Here is a 15,216-nt window from a genome sequence, read left to right as displayed (position 1 = left end):
AATTTTTAGAAAACGGCTGTAATATTCTGTATGAGGATCACATGGTCCAACATGGGCCTCATTAACCAATGACATCAAATGCTTTTTTGAATAACATTTCTATTTTTCAAGATATTTACATGGAAATTGGCAGCACATAGATGGTTGTATACTGAATGCAAAGTTTGAAAAATTACTAAAAACTAATTATGCAAATTAACATTTAATTAGTATTAATTATGCTAATTAGGTAAAACCGTTAACTCGATACAGTCAATAAAAAAGCAATAAAAGATTATTTCTAATCCTCTCTCTGTGCTCTGTAGGCCTTTGTATTTCTCAAAAGTAGGGCCTACTAGTGTTTATATGAAAGAATATAAATGATTATTTCGATTAATATTCACAGCTTTCAAGGCGAACCTCGAAAAAAACTGTCTGAACCACATCCAATAAACAATTCACATTCACTGAACTGAAATCGACACTCACGTTTCTGAATTTCGGCTTTTAAAAATCTCATTCCGACCACTAAGATCTCAATATTTTTCATCAAAACAACTCCAGTTATATTCTAAAATAGTTATTTATTTACATGAATCAGTTTGATTTGAAAAAATAAGTAGGTAAAGCTATGAAAACTCACTTCAAAGTCTCCCGTGAATCATAACATCAAAACTATCAGACGGAAAATTTTGCTGAATCCTTAATCAGAAACCGTGAGAGCGAGAGAACATTCCTATAAAAGTGATCTGATTGATATTCATGAGTAATCCAGTGGGAAACCAATCAAGGGAGAGAGAGAGAGAGAGAGAGAGCCTGACCGCTTTCCCGTGACTCAAAAAGAAAAACACCGTCAGTTTCCCGACGTCACGTGCATTTGTTGGTACAACAGAGTTTTTACTCTGTTGTATCAACTTCAACCTGCCGTTACTCCCAAAATATTGAACAGATCTTAACCAGATACATTTTTTCAGAAAACAGAGATTATAAGCTTTTTAATGAGAGTATTCACAATAGAAAATATTCAAGAGTTAAGCAATGACAAGTTTGGAAACTTAGATGAGCGTCTGCATGGACAATTTTCACAGCACGGCCAGCGAGCATCTGATATGCCTAGTAAATGTTTGCAAAACCAAAGTAAATTATTCCAACAGACTTACAAAATTTTCAGAAAGTTTCTACATGTTGGATTCTACAAGTCAAGCAAGGAGAACTATCAGATAAAAAAAAGACTTATTCAATTGGATCTATTACCTCTTACCTCTGACTGCAAAGTCAAGGACTTAGTTTTTCTTTATAAGGTTTTATACGGACATGTTGACACTGATACTAGTTTCTTAAAATTCGTAAGTCATGTTTGTGAAGTTTCTTGGTCATCCACATCATCATAAACTGGAGGTGTTAAAGAAGGCAACTGGACTTGTTTGAAATTCTTGAAGACGTTTCACCTCTCATCCGAAAGGCTTCTTCAGTTCTCTCTGACTTTCCAGGTATTTTTCTTCTAGTGGACCAAAAGTAACCCTAAGGAGATTCATTGAGGCCACATGGGCTGTTGACCCTCTTAGTCATCCTGTAGGTGTTAGGGTCACTGAAGGCTGGGTATGAATGGTGTTAGCAGCCTAGAGGGTCACTAGGGTGATCTGTGGGTCGTTGGCTTTCTCTGTCATCATATGAGCCATTGAAGTCAGCTAGACTGGGGCGGCATGGTGGTGCAGTGGTTAGCACTGTTGCCTCACAGCAAGAAGGTCCTGGATTTGAGCCCAGTGGTTGACGGGGGCCTTTCTGTGTGGAGTTTGCATGTTCTCCCCGTGTCCGAGTGGGTTTCCCCCACAGTCCAAAGACAGGCTAGTTTGAGGTTGGGCTGAAGTGCCCTTGGGCAAAGCACCTCCCCGGGTGCTGTAGCATAGCTGCCCACTGCTCTGGGTATGTGTGTGTGCTCATTGTTCACTTGTGTGTGTTCACTGCTTCAGATGGGTTAAATGCAGAGCTTAAATTTCACTGTGTACTAAAGTTTGTGCTTGACAAACAAAGGCCTCTTGGCTTGGCGTCATCTTTTCTTCTTCTTAGTGCCTACGGTTTATGTAGGTCATGGTTGCACACGATGATCCCAGTCTAGTGAAATAAAGTACTTAGAAACATCTTTTAGTAAAACCGCTGCTTTTCAGTCCTCTTTTTTCAGTCACGGTGCTAAATTCTACTAAATTCATATGCAAATTAGCTACACCTAGTAATTTCCTTAGTTTAAATTCTTTCAAGGTTTTTGTTACTAATGTGCACAAGGATCAGTTAATTAATGTTTTTGATACTGACAAGCCTTGCTTGTGGAGACTCTGTCGTAATTGTGGTTGCTATTGGCAACAATAGATTTTACTAGTGTTTCTCTTTTGTCTAAGTCCTTCATGATTTTTAATGTTTTAGTCGGGAGGGGCTTTGGATGGGACTCTAGGTACCATTTGCGCCTACCCTTTTGGACCTTCTTTTTGTTTTCTTCCCATGGTTTTGTTTGATTTGAACAGGTATGTCTTGTAAATCTGTAGTTTTTTTTTTTTTTTGAAGGCCAATAAAGCTGTTTAAAAAAATCTGATTTCCTTTATACTCACTTGGGTGTGCTGAGGAATGCAATGCAAATCAATCAAGCATAAATGACTCGGTGTTAAATCATGCAAGGCACAGATGATTTGCATTTAGTAAACACCCATAAAACTCCATCAAAGCTAATGGTCATAGAGCTGAAATGATGACTAAATGGCAAGAAAAACCAAACCAAACAAAAAAAAAGTAGGATATGGATATTTTTTTTTCCAAAATTTTTTTTTCTGAACAAAACAAAAAAACCCCAACAACAATGATGATCATTTTGATGAATACCAACCTCATCTCATCTCATTATCTCTAGCCGCTTTATCCTGTCCTACAGGGTCGCAGGCAAGCTGGAGCCTATCCCAGCTGACTACGGGCGAAAGGCGGGGTACACCCTGGACAAGTCGCCAGGTCATCACAGGGCTGGCACATAGACACAGACAACCATTCACACTCACATTCACACCTACAGTCAATTTAGAGTCACCAGTTAACCTAACCTGCATGTCTTTGGACTGTGGGGGAAACCGGAGCACCCGGAGGAAACCCACGCGGACACGGGGAGAACATGCAAACTCCGCACAGAAAGGCCCTCGCCGGCCACGGGGCTCGAACCCGGATCTTCTTGCTGTGAGGCGACAGTGCTAACCACTACACCACCGTGCCGCCCTGAATACCAACTCTCTTGTGTAAATGTTCCTACAAGCTAATTAAGAGCAACTCCGTTTGCATTCAGCTTGATAAATGAGGCTCATTTTAATGTTTGGACTGTATTTGGAAAGCAATCAGGAAACATTCTCGAGAAAAGATGATATCTTGTCGTATAAAGACAGTGGCGTCTCATAAGGCTCGATAAAAGCTTTGGCGAAAACAAAAGCACAGATGGCTGTTGTGATATATTGAGTGTTACTCTTTGTTATGCTTAAAGCTGACAACTAAATGAGCCTGAGAAACTGGATTTGAAGAAGATCCATGTCTATATCTCTTTGCAAAACTAAGGAAAGAAAAAAATCCAACTCCGTAGTGGATGCCAAGACTGTCCTGTCTGGTTTGTATCTGAGGCGTCTGTTCCGCAGACATCATTAAGACGAACTGTCGCTGTCCGGGTTTCCTGTGGCAGTCCGTCTAACGAGCACTGACTAATGTTTCAGGATGTTTCAGGAAGTTCTCAATCCTCCAGCCAAAGAAACAACGACTCTCCTGTATGTCATTTTCAGTCTTCAATTCCTCCCAGCCCGTAACTATGGAAACTGTGAGTTGAGGCGAGTTGAAGACTAAAAATGCTGTACAGATCCATGAACCATTTCCTGACCAGCCAGGATCCTGGACCAGGACGTTGGTAAGTGTCTTAATCAGACTACATTTGATTTCATTGTCTTACACTCACTAACCACTTTAACGGAAAACTCGTACACCTGTTCATTCGTGTATTTGTTCAAGCAGCCAATCATGTCGCAGCAGTGCAATGCGTAAATTTTTTTTTACCATAGCTCATGTTCACATCCAACATCAGAACATCTCAATAAATTCTTAGTCACAGGTGAAAACCAGGTGATGTTTTTGCAATGTTTAAATGTCCACTTTGGGTGAACCTGGATGGAGATGCTTTTCTGCTCCCAGTGATTGTAAAGAGTGGTGATATGAATGACTGTATCCTTTACCTGTTGATCATGATAATTGATTGATTTTTATTATTGATTTTTTTCTAATTGCTCTCTGTGTCTTTTTCCTCTGAAACCTTGGAGTGTCGAACAGAGGACTTGCATTTATTGGGGAAATGTAGTTGACTTAAGGTATACATGATACATATAGTATACTAAGTACACTACGTTTTCCCAAGGAAGGCACTATCAGCTTTTTTTTTTTTTTATTTCAGACTCCTGAAATTAAATATCAGACCAGCGTGAGTCAACCTGGATGTCTACTTGTCCTCATGTTTTTATTTTTTATTTATTTATTTATTTTGAGGATAACCCCTTGAGATGTGGCATCTCATTTTCAAGGGGGTCCTAATGACAATACCAAAAAAGAAAAACAGGACTTGAATACACACACTAAACATATACACAATAGACATATACACAAACACACACACACACACACACACTTAAGTGAAACAAGGTTCACTTACCGTTTGATTATTTAAAGGCCCGGTCACACAGCGCTTTACGGCTTTATCACGGCCAAAACCCGTCAAAAAGTGCTCTCCCGTGAAGCAGACGATGTTGTTCGTGTTGATGTCGAAGTTAAGACGTGTTACAGTCGATATACAGACGTGACAGGACGCAGGGGAAAATCGGAACGGCGTCGGACGCGGCAAAAAGTTTTGGACTGCTCAAAACTTTAGACCGCGGACAACCACGGCCGGCACACGTGGTAAAGACGTGCAACACACGTGAAAAACACGTGATAATCAGTGTCCCGGCCGTTATTAAAACTTGGGGAGACGTGGTAAGACGCGAAAGTTTGGCGGTCTATCACGGGCAGAGCACGGTCATCGGACGGGTGTTACGCGTTGGTATCACGGGATATAGCGTGTGTTTAGCGGCTTATCACTGAGAAATTGATTTTTCCGCGTACATAGCACTGTCTAAGCTCGTTAAACGACGTCTCAAACAAGTTCTAAATTCGATTGATCACTGTCTAATCACTTCTGCATCACTTCTGATTTGCGGCATGTAAATACCGTAATTTTCTGAGACCTCGGCACTTGCAGTCTAGATGTCAAGGGGTGAACATGAACCCTCAACGCTGTGATGTCCTCATCTTAATGCTCCAGCACCAACAGAACCAACTGATACAGGCTCAACATATCCTTGCTGAGAGAAGAAGAAGGAGGAGGAGGAGGAGGAGGGTGGTACGGAACATCTGGGTGCGTGACTGGATTGCGAGGAGACCTCAGCTTGGGCTTTACGACTGTCTCATGGTCGAGCTGCGTAACGAAGATCCAAGAGCCTTTCAGAACTTTATGAGGATGCCTCCTGCGATGTACGATGAAATTGTGCAGAGACTGACACCAGCCTAAGAGATCTGGATTGGCAACTGTGAAGACCAGCCGTGTGCGACCGCTTTTATATGCGCAGCAAGCCGCTCTTCCAACGACGCTGAGCCGCGGTTACCCGTGCTATGGCAGTGGAGTGCCTGTTTTACGTCCGCGCTCAACACGTGATCAGCAGTGCTACAGACGCGATGAGGCTGTAACACGTCTTAACTTCGACATCAACACGAACAACATCGTCTGCTTCACGGGAGAGCACTTTTTGACGGGTTTTGGCCGTGATAAAGCCGTAAAGCGCTGTGTGACCGGGCCTTAAGCTAATATGAGTTGTGGAGGTTTTTGAGGATTTGTTTGTAAGATTATTAATTTTTTTCCAGAATTTCTTGGGGTTTTTAAAGTCAGTTGCTAGACTATCTTTAAAATAACTTGCCTTAGCATTTCTTGTGTTAGTTTTGCATCTATTCCTTAGCTCCTTGTAGATGTTCCAGTCTGCAACATCTTTGGTTTTACGAAAATTTTCCCAGGCCTTGTCTCTTTGTTTAAGTAAGTTGATAAGTTCTCCTTTAATCCAGGGTAGATTATGACCTCTGACCTTCTTTAAGATCAATGGTGCATGTTTGTTAATTACCTGCAAAAACTCAGAGTAAAAAAAGTGCCAGGCTTCTTCAACAGTTGGAATTAGTTGAAATCTTCCCCAATTCACATTTAAGATGTCTTGAATGAAGTGTTCAGAGTTAATTTTGTTAATATGCCTAACTTTAATTAGCTTATGTGTATATGTATTGCACTGTGTTTTAGCTAGAGTGCTCATTCCTCATATTTTTTACATTACATTACATTAATGGCATGAAAAAAAAAAGTTCAACTTGGAGCCTTCACTGATCAGTAAGCACTTTGCTCCTGGGTTCCTCACAAGGACAAACTGAAGAACCATATTATTTAAGAGGTATATTTCATGTCACGGGCGGCATGGTGGTGTAGTGGTTAGTGCTGTCGCCTCACAGCAAGGTCTGGGTTTGAGCCCCGTGGCCGGCGAGGGCCTTTCTGTGTGGAGTTTGCATGTTCTCCCCGTGTCCGCGTGGGTTTCCTCCGGGTGCTCCGGTTTCCCCCACAATCCAAAGACATGCAGGTTAGGTTAACTGGTGACTCTAAATTGACCGTAGGTGTGAATGTTAGTGTGAATGGTTGTCTGTGTCTATGTGTCAGCCCTGTGATGACCTGGCGACTTGTCCAGGGTGTACCCCGCCTTTCGCCTGTAGTCAGCTGGGATAGGCTCCAGCTTGCCTGCGACCCTGTAGAACAGGATAAAGTGGCTAGAGATAATGAGATGAGATTTCATGTCACAAAAAAAAAATCTAACACAAACTAAAAATCTTGCATGTTTGCTAATGATGATAAATCAGTTTAAAGCTAGACGGCCTTTCGATTTCATAAAATCGGTGAAATTTAGTTCCGTCTGAAATGTGGTCATTGTGATATATGTTTATTTCTGTAATATCTCACAAAATATCAGGCCATTCTGTGGCTGGGAAGTTATTTAATTTGAGGGGATTAAAGCAAATAATGTGCATGAAATTGCTCGTTTCGCACAGTCAAGCAGACAGAGGAAGTCCGTGTGCGCATGCGCAGGTTTACCTTCTTCTTTTGGGTTTTATGGCAGCTGGCATCCACAGTGTTGCATTACTGCCATCTACAGGTTTACCTTTGAGCGTGCACTGACAGTTCCATCATTCTGCGGCTAAATGAACAGCTGATCACACCGAGGTGCTCGCTGAGCGCCGATATTTATTAGTTTGGTCCTGCGTTTCCTTTCCTTCGTATATAACATAATGTCTTTTCTTCTCGCTTTCCGTTACTGTAGTCAGTCTTTCATGTTTCATTCACACACTCACGTCCTCCATTTTTCTCTCCTGTTTCCAATTTGTATCCCACAATGCCTTGCGTGAACAGGGAAAGCCCACCATGTGATGCATGATGTAGTATCTTGAATTGGGTCATGGTGAAGCAGGAAAAAATAGCAGAGAATTTAGGGCCATGTGGAGCTAAATTCATTAATTGTTCTATTTAAAAAAATGAATAAAATTGGAAGTCTGTGATTCGAATTCAGTAGCTTTCGGCCACTAAACAAAAATAATTGGGTGTCGCGAAAATTCTTTTTATGACCTACACTTGAAAAATCTGAAAAACAGTCTACCTTTAAGGGAAATGGACAGAACTCCACATTGTACATGTGCTATTAAAGCAAAGAACATGGAACAAGCTGCTGCTGCTGCTGCTGATTATTATTATTATTATTAGGCACAAAATCAATTAAAGGGAAGTTTTTTTCCTTCACTGTCATGAATCAGTCATATGTCCAGGCATGTAAACATTTCACTTTTTAGAATTTAACACTTTTTAAAGTGAAGATTTTGTTAAATTATTACAAACATGACCAACATCAACACCCACAACTTGTTGTTGCTTGTTGTATCCTGGTTATTTTTGCATAAACAATCAGAGCCGTCTGGGAATGGCGATTCTTGGGCCGAGCCATGGACCTGACTGGGGGGCTACATCATTGTTGTGATCCGCTTAGGGGTTATTTTTAATCCTGGGCCAGAATCATGGTCCTGGCCACTTTAACGTCTTCCCCTCGTCTCCCAGGAGCTTTAACCCCAAGGAGCATTTTGCACTTTCCCAGACTCCACCCACTCGACCCTGACCACCAGATCTTCCTGATTGAGAAAGGGATCGAGGCGTGATGCATGGGGGACAACCCATGGCTTTTAGCATGCTCAAGGGCACTTCAGCCATTCCTATTGGTCCAGGGAATTGAAACATCAACCTTTTGGTCCCAAAGCTCCTTCTCTAACCATTAGGCCATGGTTTTTTATAGGCTGAAGTACAAAATATGCACAGAATAATGGCTCAGGTAATAGAAATCCAGAGGAGATTTGTTATCTGCACTGTATTTTAGTTACCTGGCGTGAAATATTGGACTAGTTTGCATCTATGGCACATGGCCACGCTCAATCTTTTACTCCATACACACTTCTGATTGGGGGTGGCACGGTGGTGTAGTGGTTAGCGCTGTCGCCTCACAGCAAGAAGGTCTGGGTTCGAGCCCCGTGGCCGGCGAGGGCCTTTCTGTGCGGAGTTTGCATGTTCTCCCCGTGTCCGTGTGGGTTTCCTCCGGGTGCTCCGGTTTCCCCCACAGTCCAAAGACATGCAGGTTAGGTTAACTGGTGACTCTAAATTGAGCGTAGGTGTGAATGTGAGTGTGAATGGTTGTCTGTGTCTATGTGTCAGCCCTGTGATGACCTGGCGACTTGTCCAGGGTGTACCCCGCCTTTCACCCGTAGTCAGCTGGGATAGGCTCCAGCTTGCCTGCGACCCTGTAGAACAGGATAAAGCGGCTAGAGATAATGAGATAATGAGATGAGACACTTCTGATTGAACTTCAGATCAGAGTTTATCTGATCTCACCCTGGAATGACTGGATTGCTGCTGGATGTTTTCCAACATGGTTGATTCGTTATGTCTGGAAATGTTCATGAGTGAGATAGTGTGAAGAAAAAAACAAACAAACAAACAAACAAAGCATGTTTGTGGATCTTCATCAAACATCCAATGATACAACTGATATTATTCTATCTGCATTCACTGGATATGAGCAATCGCGTGCTCTGATTGGCTACTCTACTACTAGAATATCAGCTCATATATTGTGAGTAGAGAAAAACAAAATGGCGGAGCGTGTTGCTGAGATGATATCAATCTACTGCGACTAAATATATTTAACAGTTATTCCACGAAATCGAGTCGTACATGAGCTGATAGCTGACGAGACGCATAGCACTGAGTTGTCCATAAGCCATGTACGATGAGATTGAGAGGAATAACTGTTTTATTCTATCCACATTCACTGGATTTTCAGAAATCAAGCATTTTTATTTTTTTGCAAATTTGATAAATAAAAAATTTATACAAAACGTCCGATAAAATCATTTCCACTTAGAATGTAAACAGATCAGCGAAATGACAGGAGCAATTTGTGAAAAATGCAATAATAATAATAATTCTTGAAAAATAAAAAATATATGTTCTTACCATCAAATAATTTTATTCCATATTTTGTTGCTTTTTTTGCATTTTTGGGGTTACTTCTATTTCTTTTTCTTCTTCTTCTTTAGGTTTTTTTTTTGGCGGTTGGCAAAAAAAACAGGAACAGGAGATATTGGGGGGACCGTATATTCTTTTAGCTATTTCTTTCTTTTAAATACTTGACAATGGTTTTTGGGGTTTTGTTTCCGAGTAGTGTTTTTATTTTGTCCTCGGTTGGCTCAGCAACACGCTTCACCATTTTGTTTTTCTCTACTCATGGTAGGTATATGAGCTGATATCCTAGTAGTAGAGTAGCCAATCAGAGTGCATGATTATTCATATACAGTGAATGTGAATAGAATAAAAAATTATATATTTTTGCATTTCAGACTCAGTCCTGGGTGTCTGCTTGCCCATGTGTGTCTACTGCAACCTGTATTGCTCTGTGTTTTGACCAGCATGCTAATACTATTTGGTTAATGTTTTTTTCACTGACTGATGGACACAATACACAAACTAGTTAATAAAGTACAGAAAACGGAGATGAGGTAATGGAAATACACCCATCACAAGCAACCAGAAGAGACTTTTGTTCTTTGTGCTGTATTTTAGGGACCTAGCAAGAGTTAGCAGGCGAGGTTGTATATCATGTAGCATGTATATCATTGTGGTTCCATCGTCTGGTCTCAGAAAGAAATATGTAAGCTGTGGTGTTTTTGGATTGTTATTTTACTGTAAACATGAAGATCTTAAACAACAATCTGAGATTCTGAGCACTGATTAAGCACTTGTTACCACCGTATATGTTTAACTTACAATAAAGCCTAGGTCACAACCGGACGTACAATTTTTTTTGGCCGTGCGATTTTTGGCGTTTCCCAAATCGCTGCGTTTTTTTGTTCGTGGAGAAAGACGCACGTTGGCCATAAGTTTGTCTTGCAACCTGAAAAAAACGTAAGAGCCCGTAGAGTTTGTTTGACATGACAAAGAACCTCTGCGGCCGGTCTGCGGCCGGTCTACGGCTCGAAAATCAGCACGTCACACGCGCACCCTCCATGCATTTCACGCACGTCCTCCGTGCGTTTCTTGCGTTTTTTGCACGTAGACCGGCCATAGGAGCATGTATGGCCGGTTGTGACCGAGGCTTAAATAGGCCTCCTAGGACACATTTGAAGCTTTTGATGCATATAACGGATTCGTCCTCCAAGTGCTTATTTATTTCTGTAATAAAACTCTCATTTAGAGCTCTTTAGAGACACATTAAGTTTTGAGAACGGCAAGTTAATAAGTCATTAACCACAGAGATTTAGATCTTTGGTGGAACAGTTGTATAATATTTGTTCTTGTTTAATACTGGTTTTGTGTTTTGCCTCTGGTAGGAATGAATTCAAATTTTCTGCCTATTTAACGTTACTGTATCTTCTATCTTTAATCACATTCAACTAGTGTGTACGGCAGTGAGTGTAATGCTAGACATGCTTAATATACGCGCACACACAACGCAGTAAACCTTCAGGCTGTAATCTGACTGAGCCGAGATAAAACATTTGGGCCCGTGTGAGAAACATGCAAAGAACATAATCCTCACTGCAGAGCTTTGCGTCCACAAGCTCAAGGCATTTCTGACTGAAAACAAACTCTGTCCTCTAAATATTTGGCTGAAATGGAACAATTTTTATTATATTTAAAAGACTGAATCTAGACATTTTTGAAGGGACTGCATACTTTAGCATAATGATGAGTTATACCTATTTATTTTAAATAACAAGCTACACTTTTTAGTTTTGTACTCTGCCTTCCAGCAGTATGGATTTGAAACAAGACCGTGTCATTTACAGAAGGGAACCGTCAGGGCCTTCTTGGTCTTCAGAGAAGGCCCAAACATATCAGCATTTCAAATGTTATATTTAATTTTTTTTATTGTTTCATAATTTCATTATAATTATTCTCGTCTAATTCTAATTTGGCGTAATATCAAATGTGCTTCAGAAATGAAAGGGTTACTGTCCTGAAAACATTAAAATCGAGTTATCCAATGAGATTGTTTTGTTTGTTGTCTCTAGGCTGAGAAGAATTTAGAGCTGCTCACTCATTGGTTAGGACTTCATTGCCGGGACAGAAGGCCATGGCAGTGTGTGTTTATGTAGGAAGTGACAGATGAATTAACCAAAATTTATTGCCCTTGGCCTTCTCAAAAGCCAACACTAGCTTAACCGCGAGTCGGCGCCATCGGAGCAGCAGTGAAGTCGCCTTCTAGCCGGTGTAGTTTTCATCAGTAGTGTTAGCGAATGCTAATAAAGAAGTCAAGCCAGTGCTATCTATCAAGAGCAAGTAGCACAGGCTAACAACTGAGAAACTAAGATTTCTGTCTCCAGACTCTTCTTCCATGCTGCACGCATGCTACAGTATTTTTCACTCTGACTTAAGTATTCATTGCCTCACCCGGGATGGAGTCCACTGGGGGCGAGGTATTGTTTTTGGTCAGGTTTCTTTGTTTCTTTGTTTTTTTGTTAGCAACATTATGAGAAAATGGCTGGACCCATCTTCATGAAACTTGCAGGATAGATGGGCATTGGTCTCAAATAGAACCTCCAACATTATGAGGGTCATCCGGTGAAGGTCACCAAAAAGGTCAAAATAATTTTTTTAATGATATCTTCCTTCATATTCATCATATATACTTCAAACCAAACCCAAAATGTTCATCTTTCAATTCTGCTTCCATTGATATGCTACACGATGGGGTATCTCTCATAGTTTTCTTAGCAGTTGGGGATCAAATATCAGGGGTCAGGGTCGCATGTTTTCAGAGGCTCATAACTGGGAAATGGTTCAAGATGGAGAGATACTTAATATTATTGACATATACAGTGGTGCTTAAAAGTTTGTGAACCCTTTAGAATTTTCTATATTTCTGCAAAAATATGACCCAAAACATCATCAGATTTTCACACAAGTCCTGAAAGTAGATAAAGAGAACCCAGTTAAACAAATGAGACAAAAATATTATACTTGGTCATTTATTTATTGAGGAAAATGATCCAATATTACATGTCTGTGAGTGGCAAAAGTATGTGAACCTTTGCTTTCAGTATCTGGTGTGACCCCCTTGTGCAGCAATAACTGCAATTAAATGTTTCCGGTATCTGTTGATCAGTCCTGCACACCGGCTTGGAGGAATTTTAGCCCATTCCTCCATACAGAACAGCTTCAACTCTGGGATGTTGGTGGGTTTCCTCACATGAACTGCTCGCTTCAGGTCCTTCCACAACATTTTGATTGGATTAAGGTCAGGACTTTGACTTGGCCATTCCAAAACATGAACTTTATTCTTCTTTAACCATTCTTTGGTAGAACGACTTGTGTGCTTAGGGTCGTTGTCTTGCTGCATGACCCACCTTCTCTTGAAATTCAGGTCATGGACAGATGTCCTGACATTTTCCTTTAGAATTCGCTGGTATAATTCAGAATTCATTGTTCCATCAATGATGGCAAGCCATCCTGACCCAGATTCAGCAAAACAGGCCCAAAACACGATACTACCACCACCATGTTTCACAGATGGGATAAGGTTCTTATGCTGGAATGCAGTGTTTTCCTTTCTCCAAACTTAACATTTCTCATTTAAACCAAATTGTTCTATTTTGGGCTCAGCCATCCACAAAACATTTTACCAATAGCCTTCTGGCTTGTCCACGTGATCTTTAGCAAACTGCAGACAAGCAGCAAGTTTTTTGGAGAGCAGTGGCTTTCTCCTTGCAACCCTATCATGCACACCATTGTTGTTCAGTGTTCTCCTGATGGTGGACTCATGAACATTAACATTAGCCAATGTGAGAGAGGCCTTCAGTTGCTTAGAAGTTACCCTGGGGTCCTTTGTGACCTCGCCAACTATTACACGCCTTGCTCTTGGAGTGATCTTTGTTGGTCGACCACTCCTGGGGAGGGTAACAATGGTCTTGAATTTCCTCCATTTGTACACACTCTGTCTGACTGTGGATTGGTGGAGTCCAAAGTCTTTAGAGATGGTTTTGTAACCTTTTCCAGCCTGATGAACATCAACACTTTTTCTGAGGTCCTCAGAAATCTCCTTTGTTCGTGCCATGATACACTTGCACAAACATGTGTTGTGAAGATCAGACTTTGATAGATCCCTGTTCTTTAAATAAAACAGGGTGCCCACTCACACCTGATTTGTCATCCAATTGATTGAAAACACCGGACTCTAATTTCACCTTCAAATTAACTGCTAATCCTAGAGGTTCACATACTTTTGCCACCCACGGATATGTAATATTGGATCATTTTCCTCAATAAATAAATGACCAAGTATCATATTTTTGTCTAATTTGTTTAACTGGGTTCTCTTTATCTACTTTTAGAGCTTGTGTGAAAATCTGATGATGTTTTGGGTCATATTTATGCAGAAATATAGAAAATTCAAAGGGTTCACAAACTTTCAAGCACCACTGTAGGAAGTCATATATGGGCTTTTATTTGGCACCATGCAGTGTTTTCGTTAACGATGATGATGACGAAATGATTTCGTTAACGCACCTTTTTTCATGACTAAAACAAAGACAGTGACTAGCTAAACATAACTCTTTGATCACGAAAATATGACGAGACGTATCTGTTGTTTTCGTTGACGAGACGAGACGAGGGAGAGTGTGCAGACGAAATATTAATGTCTGCATCGCGCATATGACGGAGAGAGAGAGAGACAGCGTGTGTGCCTGTTCATGTAGTGCATGCTAGACAAAGACCATCCTGATTGGTTTACAGACATCCAAACTCATTTCAGGGAGGTGTCGTGACACATGACTTTTTTCCCATTGGGGGGGGGGTTGTCACGACACCTCTCTGAAATGAGTTTGGATGTCTGTAAACCAATCAGTATGCTCTTTGTCTAGCATGTGCTACATGAACAGGCACACATGCAGTCTCTCTCGCTCTCCATCGCGCACTCCGTCATATGCGCGATGCAGACATTAATGTTTCGCGTGTATGCTCTTGCTTGCTTGCTCTAGATTCCGGGAGATATTATCCAATTTGCGGGCATCAGGGAGCCGCTATCAATATGCGGGAGACTCTCGGAACTTCCGGGAGACTTGGGATGTCTGCACTAGACAGTGTCTATGTAGAGAGCATACACACTTCAATCAATCAATCAATCAATCAATCAATCAATCAATCAATCAATCAATCAATCAATCAATCAATCAATCAATCAATCAATCAATCAATCTTTTATTTCAATTACATATAAACATATAATAGACTACACGAGTCTGCAAATAGCGCACTGCTAATCAAGGCAGACTCATGTTTACAAAGAAAAAATAGTTTATATGAATTAATATAATACTTAAATATGTATGAAAAAGATAAAACATACTTGACAAATTAACAACTATTTGGTAACAAAAAGAGAAAGAGGAGACAATACTTGTTATTCGATATAAAGGTACAGTAATATATCATTCAATAATATTGAAAAATATATATATATATAGAGAGAGGTATACTTGTCAAACTGATAATAATAATTCATGCATGGTATTAAATAATAT

Source organism: Neoarius graeffei, chromosome 23, assembly GCF_027579695.1.
Source record: "Neoarius graeffei isolate fNeoGra1 chromosome 23, fNeoGra1.pri, whole genome shotgun sequence".
In the NCBI taxonomy this organism is placed as follows: Eukaryota; Metazoa; Chordata; class Actinopteri; order Siluriformes; family Ariidae; genus Neoarius; species Neoarius graeffei.
Note: the sequence above shows the minus strand (reverse complement) of the source record.